At 41.7% G+C, this 12,688-nt stretch overlaps 1 protein-coding gene across 4 annotated transcripts in view; it reads left to right on the top strand.

Moving 5' to 3' along the window:
- Positions 1-12,688, top strand: part of LOC147253650 (uncharacterized) — an 80,885-nt gene that overhangs the window by 2,437 nt on the left and 65,760 nt on the right. The gene's annotated exons all lie outside the window — the stretch shown is intronic.

Raw genomic sequence — 12,688 nt, 5'->3', positions numbered from 1 at the left:
GTCTGTAGGGTGGTGTTGAACTTGACCTGCTGGCAGGATGATGTGGAACAGAACAGCACTCCTCATTTAGTTAGGCCATGTGTGAAAGTTCATTTTGTAAACTTTCTTTTGCTGAGTGAAGTGAAATTCTCCAAACCTGTCAATGTACCAATGTTATATTAATGCAATGACACATTAAGCAAGCGGGTTAATGTTCACGGTTTCAATGGTTGCATATTTCAGCTTTCTTATTAAAATTTGTTCTTTCAAGCAAGAAACAATCTGTTTTACAGTTTGATGGACATTAACATCTTATACTACTTCAGTTTTACCTCCTTCGTACTGTAACACAGATTGTAATACAGAGTGTGTGGGCTCAGGCAGTGGTTACCACAGTAATTTCCACCAAAACCTCTGCAGTTTCCGGATATCACTGTGGGACGACCAAAATATGAATTGCAGCAATGGGCCTCAATCATCCACTGTTCGTAAAAGGAAATATATTTTTAAAATCCATGCATTTTCAAGCACATTAATTTGCCAGTGCTTCGTATTTGGGTTTCGGTAAGAAAAGAAACCACGCGTGTACAAGAGGACAGTTTTTCCTCAGCTGTATAATGGTGCAGGGTGTTACTGTGTCAGGGTGGTGCTAGCCTTCCTGTAATGGTCCTGATGTACAGGCCCTGCTCTGATACCGCTGGTTCAGCCTCTGCCCTCCAGGAATCGTGGCCTCTCTCCTGTGTTTGGTTGTGTTGCACAGGTCGATCCATGGTTTCCGTTCAGTTTCAGGTAGTTGAGTAATGCATATTTGCAGGTCGGGTGGTGCTGATTGGCTCTCATAAGGGATTGTGAGGGTGTGGGTGGTTTTAAAAAAAAAAAAATCCCCTAGTTTTTTAGCATGGGGGGGGGGGGGGGGGGGCTTTATTTTTGAAATATTGGTTCAGGTGACCAACCAATCACCTCCAGAATCTGACTTCTTGTTTTTTCATTAATGATTGAGTTGCTTCTCTTATATGCTGTTACCGCTGGCGTTAACACACTCGGACACGATTCAGATGGAGGATCCACTCTGATAGTCTTTATTTTTGACACTGTAATAAACATTCACCACGATGATCTTCAAAATGGCGCTGTTTGAGGATCCCTCCATTGGATTGAGTATCAACCAAATGACGTTTTTTTTTAAAAATGCCAGACATCTTTGACTCTGTAATTGAGGTAAAGAAACTCGATGAACTCTAATATTGTTTGTCCCTGTTAGCCATAACATGACATTCACAACTCTAAAGAGCAGGCTGGGGTGGCCTGCTTTGACGAGTGAGTTTAGGATGTTGATTGACAGCATACACTGAACTTGGGTAAAAAAAATTAAGAGGCAAACAAATTAGATCCCAGTCACCAATTTCACTACGTGTGTGTGTGTGTGTGTTTAAATTAGTTTCCTATGTGACTTCAGTAAGAAGGACCTGTATTTATGCACTGAGTTTTAACCACAGTGTTGCTCCACTGACTGAACCTGATGAAATGGATTACAACTGAGAATTTCCCTCATTGGCACCTCAGAATGACAAACTTTTATTCCTCACCAAACTAACAACCTCCTTCACCTTCTGGAATAATCAAAGTATGGAAAGCTCACAGACCACCCAGGAATACACACATGCTCTCTCTCTCTCTCTCACACACACACGCATACATATACTGGGCACTGTGAGGTGCAGAAGCAGATTCCTTCACAGAATGTGAAGTGGTGTTTTTCCACAGTTCTGCAACATGATTCAAATCGTAAGACTGCAATTGGGGCTCAAACAATATGGAATATTTGTGCACGATACCGATACTAAGCAGAAAGACTTTCTTTGTGTAACTGATACAGTGAGTTTTTGTGCTGGCCTGAAAACAGACCTTTTCTAGGTCCGTTGTGCACCATTTCTATACCAATGTCTGACTTTATTAAACTTTTTTTTTTTAACACTGTGATACATGGTCATTTAAATAAAGACCACATTAAAATATTGAAATAAACGTGATGGAGTGCTCTCTGCTGGACACACTGTTACAGTATTTTAAATCAGCATTGTTTTACAGATTTTTACATGCTGTGAAATTTTTTTTTTTGTTGAATGTCAACACCTATCAGTAAACATACACCAGTATGATTTATCTGTGATGGGCTGAGAAGAGGCCACTGATATGTCGATCGGGCCCTAAAAGCAATAACTGAGAGACACTGACATGTGGACATGCACTGCAGGTACTGCCGCTTGCTTCAGCGACTTGACTGGCAAACTCGTATCTTTGACACCACTTCAGTGGTGTGGGCGGGAGCCATGACTGTCATGTATACGGCGTGTTTTTAATAACACTTCTTAGTATAGAGGAGCTAAGCAGCATTCACTAACTGTCATAATTATCATGAAATTGCAAATTCTAGTGACCAGGGGCCTCCATTGATGTTTGTTTGAGGCAGGAACATTAAAATTCCGAGAATGCTGGGGGAAATTTGTGTGAAGTAAAACAGCAAGCGTGTGTTAAAGGAAAGTAGGAATTTCATTGGACACACCTTTCTTCCCCGTTGCTCATCCAGACCTCGAACAACAATGTCCTCACAAACACATGTGCGTGCACACAGAAAAACAACAGCACTCCCCCTTAAAACAGACAATCATTACAGGTCACCACCTCTGTCGGCACATGTCCACATCAGTGACGGATAGGTGACCATCCATATCAGGAGCAAAGCTTGATTTTAGAGGAGAGGTTCAAAGGTCCTGAGATTCAAGTTGATGGAAGCTGTCATGGCTGCCTGAGTGGTTGTCAGTGAACCTGAAAATATCTGTGTGGAAGCATCAAATACTTGGAGACCCATGGGTGAGGCAGTGTTTGTAGAATGAAATCCTTCCAGCTTAGTTGTCCACTTGTTCTCAGTGAATCTTTTTTGCAAATTCAGAATTGGGAATGTTAAATGTATTTGTTTCAAGCTTACATAAATCTTTCATCATTTAAAAAAAAAAAATGCAGAAACAACGAAAACTCTCATGATATAATCAAACGGGATTTTTTTGAAAAACAAATAGCCGGCCCTCCTTACTATAGACTTTGTGCACCTCCAGCAGTGTTGGAGGATCTGCCAACCTGATATGACTGCTGCAACAAATGTATCTCTCCTGATGACGATGGTTCTTTATTCATATATGAAGTGGAAGTGAGATCCACACATGAGGTGTCATCCGAAATGGATGTGGATTTGAAAAGTAGGGCTGAGCTTGGTGTGTAGTTTTGCTCTAACTGGAAAGAACCACGGCGCAGAATCAGAGGTGAAGCGTATTTGTCATCTTGCAGCATGAGGAGGTTGCACTGACTGTTTCATTTCTGTCCTTGCAAGCGTGTAGTCAAGTTAATGGTAAAACATATTTGTCAGGCCTTGTGGATTTTGAATGTGTTCCTTTGTGACATCTACTGGTTATTAAAATACACACACGTGGAACATTAAATTTAGGTTTGACTGTCTGCTGCTATTGTTGTGTAGTGCATGGGTTGTTTATGAATCAGTTTTATTGAACAGTTTGAGTGTAACACTACAACACTTCAATTAAAGTCTACAAAATGACAGGAGGGAGCCTTCTGGCTCAGTCCTGTCACAGCTGAGAGAGAAGGATGTGTTGCAGGTGTGTGTGTGTGTGTGTGTGTGTGAGAGACATTTCACCTGCCTTTTGGGATTTTAATGTCATTTTACACTAAACTTATTATTAAATTTAACTTATTATTTAATTTTGACCATATTTTGCTTCAGGTTGCTAAATGCTCCTGAGCCATGACTTTTAGTATCCACCACAAACTGCACTGTGCAGTGTTGCAAACCAGAGAATTTGTGCATGAATGAAAATGAGTTTGATATCAGGACTAAGACTACCGTTTTAGTTTTAGTCTGGTAAGAAACTAAGACTGTTTCTGACTCAAACTAAAAGATAATGGCATTCGTGCGTAACCTTAACTTAGTTTTCTCCATCATTTAATGCCTTTGATGCACAGCTAAATAACAAATCCAGCATAAAATGTGATGTTACACTCAAATATTTTATCATCGTGTGTATATTTGCCATGTGTAGTTTTTATTGATTTCTTCAGAATAATAATCAATAAAAACCATCAGTAGTAGGTTCTCAATGAAAATGCTTCTGCTGTCACCATCATGACTCTAAAAGGGTGTCCTGGGGAATGTGGCGTGCCCTCTGACCTTTAGTGCAGGGAGTTTACATATCCATGTCTCCACCAGTACAAACAGACATTCCTATCTGTGATCTGGGTCAAAGATAAAAGATGACAGGAGGTCTGATAGTGACAAGAGAGACGGAGCTAACATTCATGGACAAAATGAATCCTTGGGGAGGGAGAGAGAGACAAAACAAAACCACCAATAAAACAAACCCTGATTGTGATGCATGGTGAGTAATGTATCAACTTCTTTTATTCTTGAACTTCTCCTTTGTACTTGGGGTTTTGTTATTGACGGTCACATTCAGTAGTTGATATATGATGTTATTGGCCTGTATTTGCTGTCAAAATTTCTTCTGCTCACCATTTTTGCTACCCACACAGATTTGACCCATCTGGTAAGAACACTGAACCACTTGACATCCACAAGGGTTCTGATGGCTGACCCTGCTGGTGGTTTTGGTTCCTTCCTGGTTTCCTTGTCCTGTGCCAACACAGCAACAAATGTGTTATTTTGCATCTTGTAAACACTCTCTGGCAGTGGCAGCCCCTCATTCATTCAAATTTTAGCCCATTTTGCCACTCTGAGGTTCATCAAGGTCAGGAGCCTCATTTATTGAAGTTGCTTTCACACAGAAGAACACTTATGCCACTTTTGAGGCAACCTTTAGGATAAAAAAGGAAACTCGGTCAGAAAATGTGTGGTCATCCATGGAAGCGCTAACCCACGTGTATGAACATGGAGACGAGGGAAATGGGCAACACTGACAGGGAGGATGTGCTGATGACAGATTGTATAATAGCACCTTTCACACCTTTTAATTTAATATCAGAAGTACATCATATTTACACCGTCTGAAGGACAACATCATAATATTGAAAAAATTACAGAACAGATCCTCAATTTTTACCAGTTTGCTTAATTTTGTGGGCATCACCAAGCACGACTTTAGGTTTCATGTAGTTTTAGTTTGTAAAGTTGCTGCAGGTTACACGAACTGTCAGAATGACAACAGACACCACGGCAGTAACCATGCTCTGAATCACACACATGGATTGTGGAGCCTAGTTGAGCAAAGCCAGTAGACAAAGCCAGTAACAACTCTTAAATTCGACACTCCACATCCTCATCACAGGGCAGCCAAGTTCTCCTCAACAAAGTTTAAAGGTAAAAATGAATCTACTTCACCTACAAACTTCCCCTTTTAAATGATCTAAGGATGTCACTCATTGATGCAGTGGTGTTACAGTGTGAGTCCAACAGCCTGACTGCCGTAAACACATAAATACTCCAGTGACAGTTGTGTCCAATGATGCTGATCCATTTTTCTCACTCTCCCTTGTGGTCGCTGCCATGATTCACTGTGAGGAACCACTAATCAGGCGGCAGACGTCATTTATTCAGCATTCACAAGCTGTTTTACTCTGAGTGTGGTTGAATGATGGCGTGTCGAGGGCAGGTTGTGAGGTGGAATTTACGCGCACGCATTTTTGAGTAGATTGTTATTCATAAGGGCAGGCACGGGTCGTAGAATTGAGGCTCGTGGTGTTTCCATCAGTCCTCTTGCAGCCCAGGTATCCAGCACCAAATTTGATGTCATGAATCTCTGATCCAATTTGTGAAGAATTGTCGTTTGATAGCTTTCACTCTCTCGCTGTGCTGCATCAATGACTGTTTGTTTGACTATTGATGAAATGGTGCAACCCATCTTGTATTTGGCTGTGAAGCTCAAAGTACTTGATTAGCTCTGAGACAAAACACTGTTCTGTCTCAGACTTAGGATTCCACCAGCTTGACCGGGCCACGAGGGTCATAAAATACAGTTGTTGAGGGTAGAACGAGACTTCTTTTGTTGTATTTTTGTGGTTGTGCAAGTGAATGACATCACCTGCAGTTTGTGACCACCCAGTACTTCCTTATTACTTTTAAACACTGGCATTTCTGGGAAATACTTACTTTAAGATGTTTGTAATTCTTGTGTCTAGCCTCAAAAGTGTTTGTTTCTTTGTCATTGTGCAACCATGTTTTTGGTTTTCTGTTTTGTGCAGATTTGCATCTAAGTGTTTTTAGGGACACCCTTTTATTCCCATGGCTCTCATTTAATCACTGACAACAGTTTCTCACTATTTCCTCTCATTGGAAATGGGCTCCCTCGGTACAGCAGCTGTCTTGATTGTGTTGCTGCATAGTATTTGTGAATATTCTCAGTCATCCAGATCATCGTAATTGGGGATTCTTGAGGTTGAGTCCTGTTGCCTAGTTTGATCATTTTTTGAGAGTTGCTGCAGAGGCACGTTAGTTTTTGGTCCAATTTGGGGTCAGACATTGGTCTGTCACAGGACTGTAAACATGAGAAAGCATTGTAGATAACGCTGACTATTCAGATTGGGGTTTTAAAAATGACAAATCCTGTCACTCAGTTCATTTTTGTATTGATTGTTTGACTCTTCTGTTCTATTGCTATAATATTTTACCTCTTCTATTTCTGCGAGATGAGGAGGCAAGCACTCCCAAGCCTTTTACTCCCTGTACTGTGCAAGGATGTAACAATAAAGGTATCTGTATTTGTATTTAATTTGATGCCACAGGGTTAAAAATTGTCACCCACCAACAGCCAAATGTGTGTGAATTTGCTGTCAGGTAAACTTTACCTCTCCTCCCAGAGTTGGTCCCTCAACCTTGGGTACATGTATAGCTTCAAGTCTCCCGCCACTGTTTGTTTTTGTTTCTCTTCACACAATTTTTTTTTTTTTTTAAGCAAGCCAGAATGCACCGGCAAAACTCCATTCTGATGGTCAGATGTGTCTGATGTAGCAACAACAGTGTAACAATCAGTCTGTAAACCCAGAAACATTAATGAGACACTGCAAGCAAAGGTTGGATCTTGAGTCATTCTGAGATTATCCACTAGCAACTGAGATGGTCTACACTGCAGTATGCAAAATGCACCTGTCCACTGGTGGCATCTATCCTAAACGAGCTGAGACAACTTGTTGCTGGGTCCAGTTGGGCTTCCAGAATTAGTTTGGCATTAAGACCACTTCCTTTAAAGGGTGCATAGTTATTTGACCTGCACCAGAGCACGAGCACTGATCAGATTTAAACAAATGAATTGTCTCACTGGGGGAAATCCAGCCAGAGTCAGATTCCACTGGATTTAACAATGCAGGTTTGAACTCGCCCTGAGGCTGACTACATGTGATCAGTGTGATCATTCTTGAACTTTTGAAGAGAGCGATGATCCCTTGCAGTCTCGGGGCATCACAGTGTTACTGATATGCTTCAGTTTCATTTCGTTTCCATCTCAAGATGGCCTCTCATACTGAAATAAAGTAAGACATTTGTGTTACGCATCAATATTATTGCATTGGTGTCCCCCCTTTTTCTATCGAAAGGAAATAATTCCCGACAGTCTTGCTGGTGCATGTCAGTTGTGTAAACCTACACTACAACGTGCTTTGGTCCCCATGCCAAAGTCAAATATTCCAACTTGGTCTGAGGGTGTCAAAGGATTGGAAAGAATTCTGACAATACGCTCGTTCTACACATAAATGATATTGTGTTTCATTTATATTGATGGAAAAACCCTTATTACGTTCAGGCAAACAATGCGATTGAGTTACCACATCACACTGTCTGTGAGCTCTGACTTTCCCTTTCTCGGCAAGTCTCACAGTTTGCCAGGTTGTGTAAATACCACAAAACCTCATTTGTCAGACAAAGGCTGACATTGTCAGTGTCGTCGACTGACAGCCACTTGGAAGATGATGTGAGACAAATCTGTTTGGTATAAACGTTTGTGTATGTGAATTTGTGGTGGCACCTATTTTGCAGTTGGAAGGGACAGAGACTTGTTAATAACCTAGAAAGAAGATGACAAAGAGAGTGAGTGGACGATCAAGAAACGGAGAGAACGCTGAGAAACCCAACTACTGTAGACGAGTGGTATTCCAACCCTCTCGTCAATCACTCTTACATTGTTCAAGTACCCACCCTTCATTCCTCTCTATAAAAAGCTGCCCACTCCAAGACATCAATCAGTGACTTGCCGAGCTGTTACAGCTCATTAGTCATCAGATTGAAAATGCCGTTATACTAAGCTGATCACAAATCAGTGAATGGTGTGTGGTAGGCTTTTGCTTGGTTTAATCCAGTCAATCTCCAATAGTAAAGTCTTTGTCCTTCCTGCTCATTCCACTTTGCATGCACGCCTACGTGTATTATGTAGTGTTGAGCAGAATACCACGGGGAGTTAACATGAAAATGCTCACTCACTGAAGCAATCACAGTAAATGGATGTGATGTCACAATCATCTATCACTGACAGCAAGTGGGCTTCCTGGGTTGGATTTAATTTAATTGCCACAAAATGCTCAGTGACCTCCGGCTTGGTTGGGCGTTTTGCTGGACACCATTGTTCGTGCCTGGAGTTGGTAAGCCAGACAATTGTATGTGTATTGAGGGAAATATTGGATCCTCCTACGTCTCCTTGGTGGAACTCCTCACTGTCAGGTGAAAAGTAGCTGATGACTCCACATGTCACAGCGGAAGCATGTGGTATTCTCCGACCCTTCCCGGATTGGCAGAGGGGGTGGACCAGGCTGCATGGAAATGGAGTAGTCTGCAATTTACAATTGGGGGGAAAAAAATGTGAGGGGCCCACCAAAAAGTGAAGTGAAAAGCAAGAGGCTGAGATGAATCTGCTCAGCGGCAGAATAAGTGGTGGTCTTAAAAGGGGCTGCAGTATTACTCATGCTCAGTTTGGAACATGTTCCCGGAAACCTGCCAGCATCATTGTTGGATTAAAGGAATTTCTCAGTGGTTCTAAAATGATCATTTGTTACCTTGCATGGTGATGTCACTACTATGGTGATGATACCATTATCTTAGGCCTTCAGCTTTCCCGACCGAAACTCTTGAAATATGTGAGGAATATCCTAATCCCGAATTTCCCGTTGGAGTTTCTGCATGATTTTTCACAGTAGATGTACACACATCGGAAACTTCAATGCACCTGGTGACTTGGTGAGTCTGCCGAGGATGCATACCGTCTAACCGCCTGTTAACTGTAATTGGTGGCTCACCCGTTCTTTGACGGGAATGGAATTATGGAACTGCCAAGAGACATTTAAAGGACACAAGGGTTACAGCGTTTAACCTCAGATTTATGTGGTTAGAACAAACAAAGTCAATAGTGCAAGCGGCTACATTAGTCAGTAAGCAACCCTGACAGAATACATTGGTACGCAACCAAATGCAGTTTGGTTAAAAATTTCTAATACTTAAGATGTTGAATGCCACATTATACACTGATACTGAGTGCAGAATTGATATCATGATGAATAACTGCAAACAGCAAACAACCTCGATGGAACCTTCGTGGAAACCTTCATAAGCCTATTATCTGAACATTTTAGTCAAACCCGATTAGGATGGTGACTCATCTAGGGGTCGGTGCCAAGTGTCCTATGACAGCTCCTCTGTCAGTCTCCAAACATTGCATTGCACTTTCTATAGACATACAGTATAGACACAATCAAAAGTCAACACTCGTCACACCTGCTTCATGTTAACAGGTTGCTTTTGTTGTTTGTGTGGACGAGATACTTGAGAGAATCTGTCCTTGTTGCTGTGCACCCAGTGGCCATCAGAGTGGAGGGAGATATTTATACGCTGAATGGATAATTCCTGAAGTATTTGCTGTAACACTTAACTTGGAGAGGATCCCACACACAGTCAACCAATTTGAAAAATTTAAAACTAGGTAGAGGTTACCTAAGCCCTAGGGAGTTAAATTGGGTGGTGTTGAATCAAAATGAAGGAATGGTCTCTGTAGCACATAGCAGCAGATCTATTGTCACTGATCACATGCAGGGGAAGGGAGGGTAATGTGTTGTAATATTAAACTCCCACAAGTAGATGGGTGAAATCCAGAGAATAATTTGAGCTCAGTGGGGGAATTCTGATCCTTCATCCTGTGTGTGGATCATGCTCAGTCCATGAGTTGAGAATGGCAGGGCAGGATGCCTTCCATTTTTGCTATAGATCGTGTGAACAGCTGTTCTTACATCGAGGCCCCCAAGGCCACATAAGGCTCCCTATAAAGCTGCACCCACAGAAATATAACCCTAATAACGGATATCAGCGCAATCTTTCTCAGGTCAATAAATTCTGAAATATGTAGACGGTTGTACTCTCCATCTTTGTAGCACAGATCTTTTTTTCATATGTGATGATTGATGAACACTCAGACTTCATCCTCCACATTGTTGTGCAGAGTTTCAAGATGCAAAAGTGGCACTGCTTCACAACAGGAGCAGCACATCTCTTATTGAGATTAAATGTCTTACGACATAATCACATTCGCACCACGCAGGAAGGTTTACCAGATTTAGAAGAGAACCTAAATAAAAATGAACTGAGTTTTTTGCATTTCACCCATTTTCACTTGAATGATGGATGTTGCTACCGCTACCTCTCAGACTAAAGCTAGTTCTCATTGATGCACACGCGTGATGTGTTCAGGCTCAAAGTAAATACATAGTATTTGTAGTCTCCCATTTAACTAGTCAATTGATAAGTTGTTATGCTCTTGTTTGAGTGAAATCTCATTGGTCAAGCAGTCTCAGTGCCAGTTCGGAGGGTTAGAAGTGCTACAACAATAATAGCCGTTCAAGATGAATCCATTATTTATGGCTTGGGTAGGGAATAACAGGGCTGTGTTCTGAAGGTCAGTACCTTTCTGCACCAAAATCACGTCAGTACTACAAAGCAGCAAAATGCGTTGAAATGTTTGGTGCCAGCTGTCGGTACCAAGGAATGATCTCATCTGGTTGCACAGCAGCTTCTCTGCTATGATAATGGCCTACACACACGCAAATGACGAGGAAATTGCTTTTAGTTCGAAAATATGACTAAGCTATGAGCTGTATAGTCTGACCTGGAATCCTACGTACCCGTTGACCGGCTCAGGGCCTGAATGCTGTCTTGGGAGTTGGACCCATGGCTGTGTTTATGTTGGCAGCCGGGTTAACAGCCATGTTTCCCACAGGACTTGAGAATGGGCAAGAACTCCTAAAATGACAGGGACCTCGGATGACTTGAAGGGTCACCTGACAATGAGTGTGAACTGTCACTGAACTCTCTGTGACCCTGAAGCTAGTGAGAAAATGGGTCGATCCAAGAGAAAGGTGAGTTCCACGGTTTCCTTTCCATTCTTTTTTTTCTCTACCCTTTATTTCTGTTGCTCCATTGCAGCAAATACTTTGTTTCTCGTATGACAGAATCCCTGCAGCTGTGCAGATCAGTGTCCTCAAATAAACACTGTCCTCTAAGAAGTGAGAGCTTTGCCACCTTTCATTAATGGTGACAGCTCATAGAATGGCTGTAATTCCATTATTTTCCTGGAAGTGTTTATGAATCAAGCAAGGCTATGCTGAGGCTAAGTAATCACTCGGCAGGGGACCAAATTATCGAGCTCATTCCTTCAATTAACACTGATAACAACGAAGGGATTAACACCAGGAGGTGAGGCTTCAAATTTTTTCTCAAGTTTGTCCTCTGCAAGTTTGTGTGTGTGTTCCACTGAAAACAAAAATGATGCTGGTCAATGTTTATTGTATCAGTACCTTCCTGTGTAAAGGTGTGCACACCTTTTTGTATGCTTTTATTTTATGCTCTCATTTAAAAGAACGCGATTTGTGTCATCTGTGAGAGACAAGTTGAGAAGTCTAAACTTCTCGCCGCTAGCTTTGCCACTCTTTCACTCTGGATTCAACATCCTTGTAGAAGTAGCTTTTTGAAGTGCAGCTGAGGACAACTTGCACAATTTTAGTTTTCAACAAGTTCCCGTGTTTGCTCCCATGTCTTGTCAAAGTCTGCAGGGAGCTTGTCTTTATTGTTTAAAGCCAATCAATGCAGCTGTAAGATTTACCCCAGCAGAGATGAGTACTGTCATCATTAGGAATTAGACAAATACATTAAAGCCTGTATTATATGTTGGCAATTCAGTTATTCACAACAGTCAGCTGTCTGACCAACAAATCCGAGTTGGGTACAGCCTGACTCGTTTATATGTATATGGACATACACCACATATGTGCATGAGTGTTTGTGCATGTGCATCAGAACAATGTGAGTCAGGAGGGTGCCAGCTTTGATCAAGACAAGTACTGCTTGAATGTGACACTTGGAAGGAGGCCCACTTTCTCCCTCAGCAGCAACAACACCAAAACTAACACAAAACATGAATCTGACCTGCCACACTACACTGAGCTTACAATACTTGCTGTCTCTGGTGGGCAGATGGATTTCTTTCTTTTTTTTCCCCTCACTTCAGGCTCTCCGACAGTGAGAAATGACCAGAAAACACAGGAAAAAAGTGTAATACATATATAACAACCAAGAGCCTTTGGGTTAGTCCGTCACGCCCTACTACATACACCCTGGCAGAAAATACTGTGTGACCTGAGTTTTGCTTCCAATTTTTGTTCA

Source organism: Aulostomus chinensis, chromosome 11, assembly GCF_037954235.1.
Source record: "Aulostomus chinensis isolate RoL2024-O1b breed Wild chromosome 11, RoL_Achi_v1.0, whole genome shotgun sequence".
Classification (NCBI taxonomy): domain Eukaryota; kingdom Metazoa; phylum Chordata; class Actinopteri; order Syngnathiformes; family Aulostomidae; genus Aulostomus; species Aulostomus chinensis.
This window is presented reverse-complemented; position numbering and strand designations above follow the sequence as displayed.